The 17306-nt window shown below is 41.8% G+C and overlaps 1 protein-coding gene across 7 annotated transcripts in view; it reads left to right on the top strand.

Moving 5' to 3' along the window:
- Positions 1 to 17306, top strand: part of THSD7B (thrombospondin type 1 domain containing 7B) — a 329550-nt gene that overhangs the window by 28047 nt on the left and 284197 nt on the right. Inside the window, exon 1 of one of the 7 annotated variants that reach the window (XM_063341431.1) lies at positions 5323 to 5401. The exons of the other annotated variants lie outside the window; for them this stretch is intronic. The gene's annotated coding sequence lies outside the window, so the exon portion shown is untranslated. Of the gene's footprint in view, positions 1 to 5322; positions 5402 to 17306 lie in introns of those variants that run through there. 7 annotated transcript variants of the gene reach the window in all.

The following is a 17306-nucleotide window of genomic DNA, read 5'->3' as shown; positions in this document are numbered from 1 at the left end:
AGAGGGGGAGAATCACCTCATTTTCATAATACTGTGTTGAGAGGTCTGTCACTTTGTGAAGATAATTTGTATTGCAGAGTGAGTTGCAGTTCTTCTTCTGAATTTACAACAGATGGTCCATGTATCCTTCCTAAAGTTTTCTGAATTGCATATATACGTCTATAGGGATAGATTCCATCGTTTGAATGTCTAAAACTTTTTCCAACATCCTTATGCAAAATACTTTTTTTTATCAGAAAACTCTGATTGCAACAGAGATGACTTAATGAAATATTCCGGGTTTGACTGAAGTTCTTCAATAATTTTTTCATGTTCACAGTGGAATTTCTGGTAATTCACCAGAGAGTCTGTAGCCAGGAGGACGGGGGTGGAGATTTACTTAGGATGAGGGATGCCTGCATTCAGATCAACTCTTCTTAGCTTCATTCAGATCTGGGACTCGGATTAATATTCTGGCATGCAGTTAAGTATTTTGAATATGGAGCTGCGGTGAGGTGTCTCTCTCTGTCTCATGTTTTTGATGTAAAATATATGTGAGAAAGATAACCTTCATAATCAGGCAGAACATTAAAAAGTTGCAGGATGAAATAAACCACTCCAGTATTAATGACAGTCATGGATGAACCCTGCAACTCCCCAGTGCATAAGACAAGACTGTTCGTAACTGGGAAAGCTGCTTTAATTTGGCTTGAAATGTGGTCCGTCAGGAAGCCTTATAAGCAACTTTAACTGTATTATGCAATGGAAGGAGGCTATTACTTATCTAATTGCCTAGATTTTCATTAATAATGCAAAATTCCCCGCTTTTTCATCCTCCAGGTGATTAACCAAAGATTTTTCTCTGCGATCTTGTCTCTGTTTTGAGAGGTGCAATGAACAGTCCAATAGATCTTTATCTCTTCTTTAAAAAAAAAAAAGAAAGAGAAGTGATTAACCTTTAACGCAAAGCTACCATGACTGTTAACATCTTATATGGTAGCCATGCTGAGTGAATGCTGAAGTGTTGGGGAGAAGGTTAATGACTGATCCTCAGGAGAGGGGAGAAATTGATCTCCCATGATTTAAATATAGATCTGAGTGCAAGTCTGAGACTGTTGGAATTTCGTCGCTTTTAACTTTTGGTCTAAAACTACAGCGAAACTTAGGTGACAGAGCCTGCCCTGAAATTATTAAATTTAGATAAATGGGCAGCTCAGAGTTACAGGGGTATAGTTTTAGCAAGATACTGGGGTAACACTATAAACTGTAACAGCAAAGCTTGAGTAGCTGATAATAGTTACCAGAAGCTGGAGATGGTGTGTAGCGGTGGAGATGGCCTCAGCATTTCAAATATGCTGGCCTATACTTAAATTTTACGTAAAGCAGTGTCCCTGGATTGTGCGGTGCTGCGATGGGTTTCGTAGGAGTTTGTTAGCTGGATTGCTAACGGCCACGGCAGGATCTCCCTCTGAATTACCTTTCTCTTGCTCTGGATTAGGGCCATTATTTTAACAAAGCATGAAAACTGCTAATTGCTAAAACTAACAGTTTACATTTGTGTGTAGCTATCAAAGAAATGTTGTATATAAACCATGTGTGATATGTTGTGGTCTTAATTGGCTTTTATTGGGTTCTCTTAAGTGACGGCCCGTGCTTAACGTCGTCACAGGAGTCCTTTTATCTGAGTAGCCACGAGGCTGGGATCTGTGAGCTGGGTCTGGGTAAAGGCACTGACTGTTGCTTCCACTCACAACATTGCTGTGCTCCCGCTGTCGTATAAAAGACAAAATTCTCAAATGTAATATTTTTTAGGTTATATTTTTATAGAGTTGTTTCTATGCTAGTTTTTATTTTCTGTGCAAATGACAAGGTAAAAGTCAAATGGGTGAATGTTTTCTTAGGCTGAAGATGCTTAACAGGGCAATCGTTGCTAACATTGGAACAAAGTGATCAAAACCCACGCCTAATCCTTTAACTTTTTAATGAATTTTTAATATTTAAGTAGGAAAAAATGCTATGTGATTGCATTGTCAATGCAACTGATAGAAGGATTTTAAGAAATAATATTTTATTGGAAGTACAAGGTTTTTTTCAGGTGTTGTTCAACGCATAATCCTTCAGTGCACTGTGTTTTCCACGACCTCATGTTCATTACTGCTTTGTGCAGCCAGCCTTGAATTAAAGGGTCAGTAAATTATATCTAATGCTAAGCTATTGTGATATCAAGCTAAATATAATGTTAAATCCAGGGGTACATCTTAAATACAGAAAGTTACACTTGCCATGGTTGTGAGAATTGAAATAGCACGTGGGTTCCAAGGTGAGCTACGTTAGAACAACAGTTGTAACTTCTGTGATTTAGCTGTTCATCTGTGAAAGAGAGGAAAGCTTTACAGTAGGTGTGGGGGGAACAATTTGAAAGTTGTTTTTTTTTTTAAAGACAAAGTAAAAATTGAAGCTTATACTTAAACACAGCATTCATAAACTATTTTCTTTTAAGTGTGGAGCCAGCCCCACCTGTGTTTTTTTGCAGCAGATGCCTCATCGGGTGGGTTCATGCATTAAAACTGGAGAGCCTTTGTGCTGCGTACTTTTCTGCCCTGGTGCTTTGGCTCCGTGGTGTGTCCTTGCACTCACTGGAGTACTTTTATGCCTTCTCCAGCTTCTCCTGTGGTGGTCAATGTTCAGGAGCTGCCCTACAAAAGGCTTCAGTGGGCCACCCTAATGAGGGTTCATTACCTTACTTCCTTGCCCTGCTGTTTTTTCCTGGTGTGGGTGCAGGGGTGATGGTCGGGTTGCTTGGGAGAAGGTTGTCTGTCATCCTGCTTCTCTGCTGGAACGTCTCCAGCCTAGTTTGCAGACGAATAACCTTCCTTTCTGAGCAGGGCGAGGGCAGCTCCCGTCACTGCTGCTGTCCTGCTGCAGAGATGTCACTGTGTTTTTATAAAACAAAATGTAAGTAAGATGCTGTCTGGGTTTCTTTCTCAAATGATTTTAATACTCTGGGAAGCTCAGTGGAGAATTAGGTGTTTATGCATGGATGAGGAGAAGTTTAATGAAGAGGAAAACTACAGTCTTTACTCATTTTAGCCTTTCTGCTGTTTTTCAAATAAATCCACAGAGAAGTCGCAATATTAACAGCATGCACCTATTCTTATTGTACATCTCGGCACTTTAGCATAGAAATTAGAGACAAATAAACCCCCACAAACCAAACCCAGAGGCAAACTTTGAAAAATGGTAATGGGAAAAAACCTTCAAAGAGCTGTGTGTTTCAGGCTTTACAGAGCAAACTTTTTGAAAAATGGGGGACTCCAGGGCTACAGTGCAGTGAACCGCTGCTTTAATTTTAATTGTCCAGGTGTTGAGAAATGAGGACAAATTTGACCAGAAAGCAAGGATTTTGCTAGGCACAATCTTAAAGAAAAAAAATTATATATATATATATATGCGCGCCAAGTGTTAGTTGCTGGGGGCAAGACTTAAAATGCTGTTTGGCTTTATCCCGTTCATCTCCCTGTATGCACATATTTTGCTTCCCTGACCGCATGTGTGAAAGGGCAGTGTGAACTGACGTATTCTGTAGCATTTATATTCATAATTTATGCCTGCAGTCTTGAAATAATCTCATTTGTCTTCCACTGTTAGTGGAACAAGTTTTGCTAGTGATGAAGAATGCTGGAAGCGATGAGGGATTCTGTTGTTTCAGCTTTTCATTTGTCTTCTGTAAAGAGTGGTTTTGAATAAAAAGATAAATCGAGGAGTGTTGTGTAATATGATCGCTGGTACGTAACCAACCTGATTTTGAGGAGGCTCGCAGGACTCCGGCTTGTCTGTTCAATAGATAACCAGGTTTATTGGGCAGATAATACATTTCTCTCGGGTGCAGGAAAAGAACATGTCAAACACCTTCTCTTGTCTTTCCCGGCGATAGATAGTGTCGCTGGCAGCAGGAGAAGACCCGTAGGTTTGCTAATGCATTACGGGGACGTGCATTGAGGATGAAGGGAGGTGGTGGATCCCCATGTGTTCCCTGCGGCAGCGTTTATCTGCCCCAAGCAAAATGCAAATAGAGAGAAGCCAGGGCTCTGATCTCTTTTGCAGCTGGGAATCATTCCTGAAGTGAGCACGGATCAGGCAAGAACTGATCTCTTGAGTGAACCCTTACCCAGGAGGAAGCTTTTGACCTTCACACCAGGAGTGGTGGCCGTGTCAGAGCTGCCCTGGGGAGCAGCATTGGTTTGCCTGCACTTACACACAGAAACAACTACACAAACTCTAAAATAAGCCAACTTTAAACCATCAGCAGTCCAGCAGCAGCAGTACGACACTCAGCATGTATTAATTTTTCCCTCTTTTCAGGAGTTCTGGGGTTGTAGAGCAGCAGTGCCCTGTACCTGTAGTTTTTCTAGGTTAAACCAGCACGTTACAGACTGCACTGCAAAGTGGTGAATGAAGAGTCTGTAGAGAAAAAGCAATTTACAACTCTTTTATTTATTTTTTTTTTTTAAAAGAAATTCATGGAAGATTTTGGCAACTACAAACATGAGAAACAGAAATGTTTGTGTTAGGCATTTTGTGCAGCTTCTAACCTTGTTTACACTGGAGTAAATCTGAGCAAGTGCTGGTGATTTAGTATTTACTTGGTGTAAATTAGATTAAAAGTCACCCTTGGGGCCTAATTAAGCAGTGATATAAATAGTGGAGTAAGTTAAACGCTAGCAGTAGATTTCACAGATAACAGGTATGAATGGGTGCAAATATGCTTAAATTTTCATTGATGTAGAAATTTTAATTGCATTTGTTGCTTGCTTTCTGGGTGACAGCCTAGAGCCCTGGACCACGAGCCTGCATGGCGTCAGTGTTCCCACCAGTGTTGTGCAGCATCTCCTGAAGCCGTGCTGCTGCCCCTGCATGCTCGGTGCCCTCCTGCCTTTGCCAGCTTGTGTTTTGCTGGTTGCTTCCACTTTCTCCTCTGTCTTTGAGCCAAAAGTACACATAAATGCAGATTTTTGGTTACTCTAAGCAAGGGGGTGGGACTTAAGGAAATTTTCCTAAAGGCTCTTCTTCCTTGTTGTTGGCAAAACATCGTGCAGACGGGCTTCAGTCTCCCAGTCGCACCAAATCCAGCCACTTTCTGACTGATTAAATTGCTTACCCACGGAATGGGTTATTAAATTTGCAAATTCTAATGTGCTGTCTGCTGTCTTGTTTCTGATAGCTAAAGGTCGCTGTGGAAAGTTTTAATATGTTGTCCCTTCTGTTTCCCTGATAGATGTTTCTGCCAAAATGGGTGAGGTGATGAGATCAGCGTCGGCCACGTTTCGTATGCAGAGGCAGCGCTGCAGATGTAGGCTGAACCCTTGGCAAAGCATCTCATTAACTTGCCACATACTTAGTGGTGGGCATACAGACCTGGCAAGTATGTCATTACTGTGCTTAACGAAGGAAACTACCGCTTGCTAAAGCACTGGCAAGATATATGTGTATCTAGCTTGGCTAGTTTTATATTCTGTTAAATATTAAAGGTTGTTCCTTTTAACTAAAGGCTCCATGGAAGTAGTGGGGAACTTGCATTTTATTTTCTGTTTGATTGAATCCTGAATCAGTGCTAAAAGCAAGAGATAAATTCATATGAAAAACTCCAACTCTTTCCATCAAGGAGATTTGATTATAACTAAAACCCAAATATTTTCTTTACCTAATAGCTATCTGATTAGCTTTTAATGTTAAAAAAATCAAAGCGTTTTTGAAGACCGTTGATGTAAAAAGAAAAAGTTGTGAACTTTTAAAAGTGTTTTTATTCACTTTCACAATTTCATTACTGGAAAGGGAAAGTGCTGTGTGCAACTTCAATTAGGGGACGTGGTTACCAATATACCGGGGAGTTAACACCTGATGGGATTGATCCTGCCGTTGTTGAAGGCAGCAGCAGAACCTTTCCAGAATGCAGCAGTTTTTGTAGTTGGGGCAGGTGACGTTTGCTTTGATTGGCCGTTTATTGGGAACTGAGGCCTCCTCTCCCAAAAGCAGGGGAGAGGATTGTGAGGGACGGTTCGGTCTATTGAATTTTAATTTTATTCCCTCTCCCACACAGTAATGCCCAAAAGTCCGTAGCAGCGTGTAGCTTCTCTGAATCCTTTTCTCCGAGAGGAGCTCTGTCATTTTTATTACGCTTCTGCTCTGGCAAACGTGGCAGAGGTTCGTAGGGCACCGAGCTGCTTTTTGTTTACCGTAAAAATAAAATTGTGCTGGGGGAGTCCTTGAGCAGCAGCTGGTGATGCTGTCCTTCGTCTCCTTGCTCAGCTTGGGGAAGCTGATGGTTCACCTCTGCTACACCTCATGGTACATGCGTAGCATCCTCCCGTGAGTGCTTTTGTTCGCGGACTGAGCAGAAGGCGAGAGCAGGCGTGGTTGGGAAGGCTGAACAACCCATTTCTCTGGAGGCACCTGCCCCCACGGTGGGGTAGTCCTTCTCCTGGGCCGGTGGTGGCCTGGTGGAGCTAGGACATCCAGCTCCAGTGCTGGTGATCAGAATGAGAGCAAGCCCTGCTTTTACATTTTACCTTTTCAGTTAAAATAGAAAATACCAGCAAGACTGGCTTCCTCAAATCAGACCAAAGCCTAAAGGTTTAACTTCTGAAGGCCTACTTGGTTTTAAGTCACTTTCTCCGATTACCTGTTTTGAAGGTTTTTATGACTTATCCGTTTTCTTTATTTGGATTAAGAAAATAATTGAAGCGAATCCTTGCCCTATAAGATATGGAAGTTCAAACGTAGGTCATATTTAAAAGGGTTTATAATGAACTTTGTTAAAAATGTCTCCTGATTTCCTCTGGCATATTCAAGTGCATATTTTAAAAGCTGCTGATTTAAAGTCCAGCTTATATAAGCTTATATGTTGAGAATTTAAGAGACGTTTTTCAGTATGAATTTGGGCCATCTCTAAAAGTGAGATTATACTGTGGGTTGTTAGAGGCAGAGATACCAAAAATCTGTCCTTCCATATCCTCTCTTTTTTGCAGATGTCATTGTTGGCCAGAAGTCCTGTCCCTTAAACAGCTCCCGAGGAGCACGTTGGTGCAATGTTACTACGTGGTATAGACCTTCTGTCCATCCCAAGACATTAGTTTTCATATAAAGTTTCCTAACGCTCACTACTCCGAGAAACTTGACACTGTCTCTACTTTGAAATGTTTGTTAAAAAGTGGCTTAACTCAAAGGGAACGAGTGAATTCCTGTAGCTGGGCTTTATCACTAGTTTTGCATTCCTCGTTCTGCTGAGTATAGGTGTGACAGAACTTACGGTCCTTCTTCACCAGCTGTTAGGCACTTGTCCAGAGTGATGGAGCAGAGCATCACTGTTGCCTGACTTCTTACTGTACGCTTCTGCAAGGCTGCACCTGCTCTAAAATAGTGATGTCTGTATTAAATGGTAAGAATACTGTACTGTGCTATGAGGAGTCTGTTGCAACAGAGAACAATGAAACTTGGAAGAGTTCATTCTGTAAATGCATTTATGCCTGTAGGTTTTCTCTTCCTGGCCAGGGTGTGTGGGGACTCAGTGCCGTATGTGACGGTGTTCAGAGCTGTAAGCCCAGGTCCCCGTGGGAGGTCAGCTGAGTGGCAAGCAATTCATTGTGTTGTATTGCACGATGTCTTGGGGGAACTTCAATTTGTCAAGTGAAAAGCTTTAAGGCCAATGGCTTTGGAGGATTGCTCTAACTGTACACTTATCCCATTTCCTTTGCATCTCAGTGATTTTTCGTATTTTTTAGAATAAGCCTAACACTCATGATGTCTTACTGAAAAATTGTTCACAATTATTTTATGGGTATCAAATGCTGCAGAAGGAGTATGGTGGTTAGTATTGAAATAGTGAAACAATTGGGTGCCTTGTACCTCGTCTAGAAATAATTGACTCATTAATCTTAACCACATCAACCCCATCACAACCCCATCAAACATAGTTTAATTCTAATAGATGGGAACGTGTCGGTTTACACTCCAGTTCCGACAGTTATTCCTCTTCCCAGAAAATTTGCTAATATTTTCACAAAGAAATCAGGAAGAAAGAGAGTAGGAGATACAGAGTAAGCTATAATAAATATACTGAGACAAAAAAAGAAACTGTGTGGCAGAATTCAAGCCTTTACGAATGTGATTATGAGGAATAGTGAATGAGAGACATCAAATGAGAACAGAAAAGAAAAGAATGTGTCTTTGTTTTGTTTTGTTTGCTTTTGCCCTATGATTCTGGTGGTGCCTGGTCATTTTATTCTCCTCTTGGAAATGGTTGTTCACCCACATACTTAGGAGTCTCTACTCCTTGAGTCAGATGTTTAGTGCTGTCTTAGTACAAAATAGTTCCTAAGTTTGAATTTTTTTTTTTCCTACCAAATCTGCATATTGCAAAATACCACTTTGTAACGTTGCTGTGATGGTGCTGTATCGTAATTTAAATAATGTGGTTCCTCTTGTCTAACCATTGGCAAATACAGCTCGGGGTCTGGTAAATAATGGACGGAAATAACAGTCAAAAGGTGAATGTTAAATAGCCATTGCTAAAGAGATGGTCATCAAAAATCATTGAGCTTATCTTTCATAGACAGCACAAACACAGTTACCTATGCTTCTGCTTTAATCAGTTTTTACGTGAACTCTTTGAAATCGTTGAGCACTGTCTCAGTGCTGCTGGGAAGTACGGGATGCCAGACGACGGGTGGATCCGTGTGGTGTTAGTGCACTGAGGCGCGTATGTGAGCATCACGGATTCTGGATTCCTTGCCTGCGGGCAGGTGCTGTGGAAGCCATGTAAAAAACAAGTGACTTTTGCTGAAGAGGAAGTTTGCTGCTGTGGGCTAAGTGAGAGGTGAGAAAGGTATGGGCTTCCTCTAGGCTCTCCTCCTTCTCCATCCTTGAGTGCAGATGTTGTGAGTGGTTGGGTGTTACGGAGCCACATAATACCTGGTAAGTCAGAGGTGGCATACACCCGAAATTGCACCATGCCCACGATGGTGGGTTATGCCCATCTCTTGCAAAAACTGGTAGTAAGCCTGTTGGGCTGAATTTCAGACTGTCTGCTACAAATAATTCCCTGTGTTCCTGCGAAAGCAAAGGCTCTTTCAGAGTTAGTTGCTGCGGATGGAGTCTCCTCAAAAGGTGCTTCCCAAGCGCTTGTCTCCAGACTGCTCCTCCTGTCCATGACTCTGCAAGCAGCTGCTTCTTTGGTCTGTATTAAATACAGTTTTGGTTTTTGGTTTTTTTTTTTTTTTTTAGTTTAGAAAGTTTGTAGAAAGTAGATATGAGCCATGACAGGGAAAGGAATGGTGGGTGGTAGGGCCGTAGTTCATTTAGAAACTCTGCCAAAAATAGGAGAGCATAGAGGTACCAAGTTCTCATTATCAATGTATATATAGTATATGGCAGGATTGTCATTAAAGGGCCCAGGAATGCAAAAGGAAAAGGCTCGTTTTTTACTGCCTCAGATGCTCAGTGACACTGCAGAGCCTGTCAGTGCTTTTGCAGATGTGAGAAGTGCAGGTCAGGTAATGCCAAGAGCCCTGTTAATGATACTGGAGATATTGGTACCCTTAAGCAAACTAGGCACGAAAAGGCTGGGAAAGCTTTGAACTTGTTTTGTACTATTCCACTCAGTTCCCTGAGACAGCTTTGGTTGGTTGTACTGTAGCTAAGCAGGGGATTGTCTGGAAAAAATCCCGCCTCTGATCTCTTGGTTGTATTGCCAAATGGTAACATCTAGAAGTAAGCCACAGTTTGAGAGATGAGTTTAAGGATTTTGCAGAGGAGTGTAAGTTTGGACGTGTCGTTGGTAGTCACCATTATTTTTAATCCAATAAATGGATGGAAAAGGTGTCAAAATAGAAAAAACAAGCAAGCCAACTGAGAAACCTTCAGATCAGGTCCTTTTTAGTAATGTTAAATTGCAGAGAGATGCCGGTGTAGCAGGGATTGTCAGCTGCTGGTGTTTTGCTCAAGAGAAAATTGAAAGACGTATGCTTGTGCTGTCTGATGCTGATGTTGGAGTCACTGGGGATTACAGATGTATAAAGAGACAGACAGGGCAAAACAATGAGAAAATCAATATGATTTGGGGTTCCAGAAGTTGCCGCTGCGTTATGAAAATGATGCCGTATGTCTGTCGTGAGAAAGAGGTAACTTCAAGGTCACGGGAGATGGCTGCTGCATGCTGTGGAGTAATAGGTGATAACACATGTGGATTGCAGTAGCGCAGGTGATGGCTCTTGATGTTTTGTAAGCTCTCCACGACTCCGATAGCTTGAAATGAAAGATGTTAAGGTTTTGGGATGTAGCACAACCTAGACAAATGAATTTGTTTCCCAGCGATGCTGATACTTAGAATAGACTTGCATCTATCCCAGGGGCAGCCCGAGTCACCTCAAGGACTAACTGCTTATTGTTGGCAAATTTAGTTCATAGTTTGGCTGTGTCCATTTGGATGGTCTGCATTGTTTAGTTACAGAAGGGAGGATGTGGTGAAGGCTCTCAAGGGCAGGTTAAGGACACTCTGCTCATCAGGGCTTTGTCAGAAAGAACATCTGAGAAGTGTCACAGAGATTGGACACGGAATAAATCAGGGCTTCTGCAATAATGTGAAGTACTGAATAATCACTGAAAGCTTCTGAATCTTGCTTCGGGTGTGTCTTGTGGTTCCTTTCACTAAATGCAAGAAAATACGTTGCTAGAAATGCTGATATCAATTGAGTCGTCTGTGTTGTTACATAGAAAATAATGTTTTTGAGTAGCTAAAACAAGATATATGCTTGGAGTCTAGTAAAATGTATGTATGTCAAAGATGATACATGATTACTGTTAAACATTATAAATCTTTTATAGTGTGGTAAATGGACTAAAACTGGCTAGGCTGGAAGGAGTATGCAAATTAAAAATAAAATAGAAATTGAGAAGGCTGTAAGGGAAAGGAGAGAGACCTATATCTGTGAGAGTACATGAGAAGAGGATGTTTCTTGTATTACATTTGCATTGGTGTAATCCAGCTCTGAGAACTGGGGAGAGGAGCAATTACTAATTGGCGGAGCTGTCTGGGCAGCAGGCTCAGGTAAGAACGAGGAGAGCCTTTCTTTGAGGGGATAAAGGCAGTGGAGATAAAAAACCAAAACTGTTGTGAGCAGCTCTGTCCCCAGGAAAGAGTGTTAGCTGCCCAGCCCCTAACGCCACCTGACGTCCTGCTCTCCAGCTCGGACGTGGTGCATGATGAGATGGTGGTGGGAAGGGATTGGTTTGGTAATGTAACGCCGCAGGGCAGAAGCGCTGCCGAACTCATCTTCACAGCTGGTAGCTCGGAGGTGCTCTGAAAGGAATCAGCAGCTAAAGACAAATGAAAACTTCAGGTACACTTTGATATTTTTCCTTTGTGACGTGTTTCCAGTTTGGCCATTAAACACGCAACCTTTGCTAGCGTCAATCTGACACTTCTTCCCCGCCTGAGGCTGCCATAGGAGTGGCGATGGGCTGATCCTGCAGCAAGGGATGTCTCATTACAAGGAATCGCACCTCACACCATGTCTATGGGCTCTCATACATTGGAACATCTTTTCTACCAACTTGGGGGAAGGCATGAGGCTGAAGGACGCCGGCTCTAGCTGACATCAGCCAGCGCCCTGCCAACAGCTGGTTGGGGTGCCTGGTGGGAAGATGGCCAGTGACTTAGTTACTCTTGATATGGATGGCTACGAAGAGAGTTCCTAATGTTTTCTATGCATGTCTCACAAGTTGAACAAACTGGTGTGCTCATAGGCTTTGAGGGATGTGGAGGTGCCTGTCAGCTGCTGGAGGTGCTTGAAAGATTTAGTGTACTTCTCAGCTGATGTAGTTGAATTGTGAGATTTTGCATCCCCAGAGGAGCATAATCTGTAGCGAGGGAAGGCAGATAAAGTGCGGTGTGCTCTGGCATGTTGCCTGTAAGCATGTGGCTGATGGTTGTTCATAAGATGGGAACTCATCTAGGACTGTCAGTACTGGCATTTAACTGGGCAGGAACCTTAATCCAACAAAAATTGTTATGAGGCTTTCAATTCCCACAAATTAAGGCTTCAGCAGTAAGTTTCTTTCAAAAGACAGGAAGATTTCCTAGCGCTGCGATCTGTGATGTATTATTTGTCTACCCTTACAATTCAATTTTTTGTGTGCTGCTTAACTGCTGCAAGGAGAAAGGAAAAGCGATTTTGCGAGGCTGCTGCAGAGCAGGTCGTACACAGGGGCACGCCGGGAGTGCCAGTCGCAGCTGGCAGCGAGAAGACATGGGGTTTGCTCAGACATGGAGCTCCCGATCTGCCTTGGCAGCAGGATTGGTGTGGTCCTGTTAGTGAGGTGGCTCCAGAGCAGCCGGGTGACAGCTTGGGGACCTCTGTGCGCCACACAGGATGGGGCGCTTGCTGCTGCCTCCCTGCAGTGCCCCAGTTTATTGGCTCTGTCTCTGCTGAACTTTGCCTGGAGCAAGAGGTCAAGAAGCGGACGTTACTTCAAACCCTCCACGCTTGTGGGGCACCGAAGCCTCAGCCCTTGCTGAGGGGCCTTGATGCGCAGGGGCTCCCATTGCGATAGTCCCGTGTTTCGATTTGTACTGGCTGTTTTAATCTAGAAATGTGTGTTCATTTCCCCCTAATTGTACTATTTGAAGCAATAAGATGTGTTGAGGTGCTTTTAATTTTCTGTTGGGTTTCTGCCCATCCCTTAGGATGCATTCAAGATGGTGTTTGCAGATTTTATGTTGCAACCGTGAAAGACAGAATACTTCCTCTTCTGAGATAAAGGAGTTTCTCATATAATAGCGTGATGTATAGATCTGGTCCTTAAGGAAAAAAACCAAAGCAGTGGTGGACTGGAAGAGGGATATTTATGGAGGCATTTTTTTTCCTGTTATAGCAAGGGTGCTTATTTTTAGTTGGAGATCTCGTACCATGCCAGTTGCAGACAATCAATTTCATATCAAATAATATAGAATGTGTTGTCAAATTATATATGCAAATTGATTACGAGCTTGTGTATAATGTATTATTAAATTTTATTTTTAGCCTGGATCGGGAGTGCTCCTGTTCAGTCTGCTGCACAGTCTAAACCACACGTCTTAGAGGGGTAGATGTCTCAAAGGCAATTATATTTCTGTATATGTAATGAAAGCTGGTGGCCGCCTGCAGTAGACAGGTGAAATGAGTGCTCCTAGGATGGGAGAGCTGCAGCATGCGTGGTGAGCATCCCATCCCTTGCCGATCCCCATGTGTACGGTGTGGAGCCAGCTGCAGGAGATGCTGCCTCTGGCTTGGCTGGTGTTTGGGGTTGAAGCTGGAGGTTCTGGAGGACCTATGGATGGTGAGATGATGAGGCAGCTGAGGTTGTACAGGGAACTGGAGGGAAGAGGCTTCTAGGGAGCATCTGTACAAATCCAAGCTTCTGTGCATCCATTGGACGCCTGCTTAATTAGGTAAAACAGTAAAGGAAATTAGCATTTTTTTGGACTGAATTTTATTTTAATTAATTGCTTTTAAAACGAGACCGTAACTTTTAGCAAGGAGAATGGATAGCTACTGTTCAGATTTCATTTTGGTAATTTTTGTAATACCATGTTTTACATTAGAAACCCAAATTCAGGCCACTCTCCTGTTCAAGACACTGAAACAATGAGGAGTCACGTTAAGCAACTGAGCGGCTTGATTTAAGAAGAGAGCATGTGTTGAAGACAAGGTCCTTCGTGTGTTGCCATTTTCTGTTGTAGACGAGGCTTTGATTCTTGTGTGATTGTGGGAATCTGCTGTGATTCAGAGTGGAGCCTAAAAATGTAAACACATCTTTATGGTACGGGCTATACTTCATTTCCTGCAAGGTGACTACATGCAGTTTTAGGACAGACCCAAATTTATTATCTCTGTTGGTTTGTGTGTGTCTGCTCTTTGCAGCTATGGTTCTTGGAAAAACCTTTGGTTACCCTGAGATTCTTAAGTTTTTAATTTTTTTTTTTTTACCTTCTTTGCATTTTGGTTCAAGATATATGTGTTTTCTTTGCTATGGTATTTCTAAGAGGCTGTGGTAGAGGGAATGTTATTAATGAACACGTTTTGTAATTACATTAATGAGTCTGTTTTATGTATAGGACTGCTCATCTGCATAAATCACATGTTCCAGGCCTTTATCCAGAAATGCAGTTTCCCTTCTGGAAATAAAGTAGAAAGAATTTTAACCAAATAGTTTGTTTTCGAAGTAGATTAAATTGCTAACAACTTCCATTTAGTTCAGTGACGGCAGGATCAGGTCCAATACTGTAATACTTCATATCAAATGGGGTAACTTCCTTTCATACGGGGTTTATCTAGTGCTTCTAGTGCTCCTTGTAGTCTTTCAAAGAAAGATTTAGGGAGAGCGTTTAATTCATACCCATCTTCTTTTTTTGAAAGAAATTGAAATTTTCATCATGAAAAATTCATGTATACCGCACTAATGAAGAAGCTTATGCGTTAGATTTATCTAGACATAATTTTTTGTATGGTTTCTCTCCGTTAACACTACCTTCTCTTTTTCCTCTAGTGCAGTCTTTTTGAACTGGATCCTTTCAGAATGGAGTAATTTCTTTACAGAAGCTTAGGCCCTTGCACAAGCTGGGGTTTTTTAAACATTTTTAATCTATCTTAATATTTTTCATATCCTATAGCTTTTATTAAGATACTTACAATGTCTTTTTAAATCTCCAAATAACACTTGGCATGTCAGGATTATATATAAGCGTAACCTTTTCTTTTTTTTTTTTTTTTTTTTAGTATGTCTTCTGGAAATCACAAGGAGCCTGATGGACACTTATTTTTCACAGGCTGCTGTTTTAACCCCCCTAAGGCAATCAGAAGAGAACTTGCAATAGTAATGTAATGTGAATAATTTTGGATACATTTCTTTTTCATTTCTCTGAGATGCCTGTAAAAGAGGCTGGCTTTTGGAGATTCTCATCACCTGCTTTCTGCAATCCCAGCCCATTTATTGTGTCCTGTAAGGGGCACCTGAAATCACTGCTCACATTTGAGAGTATTGCTTAAAAGGTTACAGTGATGATTTTTTTTTTTTGTTACCTTTTTTTTTTTTTTTGGCAGGCTCGTACTGCTGTATTGGAATAGAAAGGTAGAAAAGGGACAGGCTTCACTGCTTGCATACCTTTTTGTTTGTTTGCTTATTCCTTTAAGATTCAATTTTATCTCTTTAAATGATGATTAACTACAAGATGAATTTATGTAAACATAAAACTTTTTTTTTTCCAACTCTTGACACTTTTTCAAAGCAAGGTCATTTCCATATTAAAAGTACATATCATAGCTTAAGTGGAAGTTACAGCCTGGATGCAGATATTTTCAGGCGGGTTCTTTTGGCCGGTTTAATGCAGGAAATTAGACTGGGTGTGCGTAGTGACCTACTTAAATGGTGTCAGTATTTATCAGAGTTTTAAAAAGTTTTCAGGACAACAGATATATGTTCTTTTGTTCAGAAATAAACAATTTTTGAATGTACAGAAACTTCTCTGTATCAAAATGGAAACATGTTAAGCAGCTGCTGTTGAATTTGTTTGAAGAGATGTTAAGGTAGAGACTTGGGTGAGGGTGCACTTAGAAAAGTGTGTATGTACAAAAATGAAAGAATTATGCTGCTGTACTGTAACTTCATTCCTAATGAACCAGTGTTTGTAGAATAACATGTTTATTTTTAGCTCTTAGAGCAATTCCTGGTTCTTCTTTGATGAGAAATGGTATGTGAGAGAAAAAAACCTGGTAGCTCAGGGGAGGAGAAAAAAAGGGAAAGTCGGTACTTTTGACTTATTTCTCTCTACAGGTTGTTTTGCATTAATAAACAATGATATTTAATACAACAAATATGCAAAGTGAGGAAAATGAACAGTGTTCTTCCTGTGTTTCGGTGCCTGTATGTCATTTTGAGTGCGTAAAGCATCCACTGAAATATCACTAAAATGGAAAAGCCTTTTTTTCTGTACGAAATCACTGATAACGTTAAGGTTGACTGTTTTGTGGTGAAGTGTGCATGGTATGTGTAGCGTGGTCTTGGTGGTTCCCTGCTCCTCCCTTTCCCGGTGTGCAAGGGTGGGCCCTGCCACTGCAGCTGCCAAGTGTCACCCCCTCCAGTAAGGGCTTTTCTTAAGGCACAGTGGCTCTTCTGTTGTTTTACTGAAAAAAAAGAAGTGTTTTTTTTTTTTTTTTTTTTAAGCCTGAGGTACCACTTCAGCAATTTCTGATTGTTCTTTCTCTTCTTGTTTAGCCAGGATCTAGTCTGTGCCTAATTGGATGGGATTCCATACTGCTTAGGCTCTCTGTGGTGAGCTTCATGGATAGGCACTTTCTTTAAATAATTGACTGTTGTCTTCTGGCAGGTCCCCGCTCGTATTTCATCTCATATTCACCGTCTTGGTGGCTGTGCAGTAATTTGGGTCTCGTAGCCGTAGTTTGCAGTGGGAATTGTTTAGAAAAGTTGCTGGCTGAATGCAGTGCTGCTGTGATACCTGGAAGACAAACTGGCAATAGCATGAGATTATTTTGCTCAACCAAGTTCTGATACTGGTACAAATTTTGTTAGAGATGCAGTCGTTTCTTGGGATCATCATTCAAATCTCTGATAGTAATTGGCCTAACCCAGAAACAGAAAAGGAGAAAACCTCCTTTTTTTTTTTCTTTTCTTGGTATAAGATAATCAATCAGTGTCTGTATAATGTTCCCTCATGGTTTAAATGCTTTTGATCATAGAATCGTAGAATAGTTTGGGCTGGAAGGGGCCTTTAAAGGCCATCTAGTCCAATCTCCCCTGTAATGAGCAGGGACATCTTCAACTAGATCAGGTTGCTCAGAGCCCTGTCCAACCTGACCTTGAATGCTTCCAGGGATGGGGCATTTCCCGCCTCTCTGGGCAACCTGGGCCAGTGATTCACCACCCTCATTGTAAAAAACTTCTTCCTTTATATCAAGTCTAAATCTTCCCTTTTTCAGTTTAAAACCATTACCCCTTGTCCTATCACAACAGGCCCTGCTAAAACGTTTGTCCCGTTTTTCCTGTAGGCCCCCTTTAAGTACTGAACGGCTGCAACAAGGTCTCTCTGGAGCCATCTCTTCTCCAAGCTGAACAGCCCCAACTCTCTCAGCCTGTCCTCACAGCAGCGGTGCTTCAGCTCCCTGATCAGTTTTGTGGCTCTCCTTCGGACCTGCTCTGACAGGTCCATGTCTTTCCTGTGCTGAGGGCCCCACAGAGCTGGAAGCAGCACTCGAGGTGGGTTCTCACCACAGTGGTGT

Source organism: Chroicocephalus ridibundus, chromosome 7 (genome assembly GCF_963924245.1).
Source record: "Chroicocephalus ridibundus chromosome 7, bChrRid1.1, whole genome shotgun sequence".
In the NCBI taxonomy this organism is placed as follows: domain Eukaryota; kingdom Metazoa; phylum Chordata; class Aves; order Charadriiformes; family Laridae; genus Chroicocephalus; species Chroicocephalus ridibundus.
The sequence above is the reverse complement of the archived record's forward strand: the minus strand, read 5'-3'. Positions and strand labels throughout refer to the sequence as shown.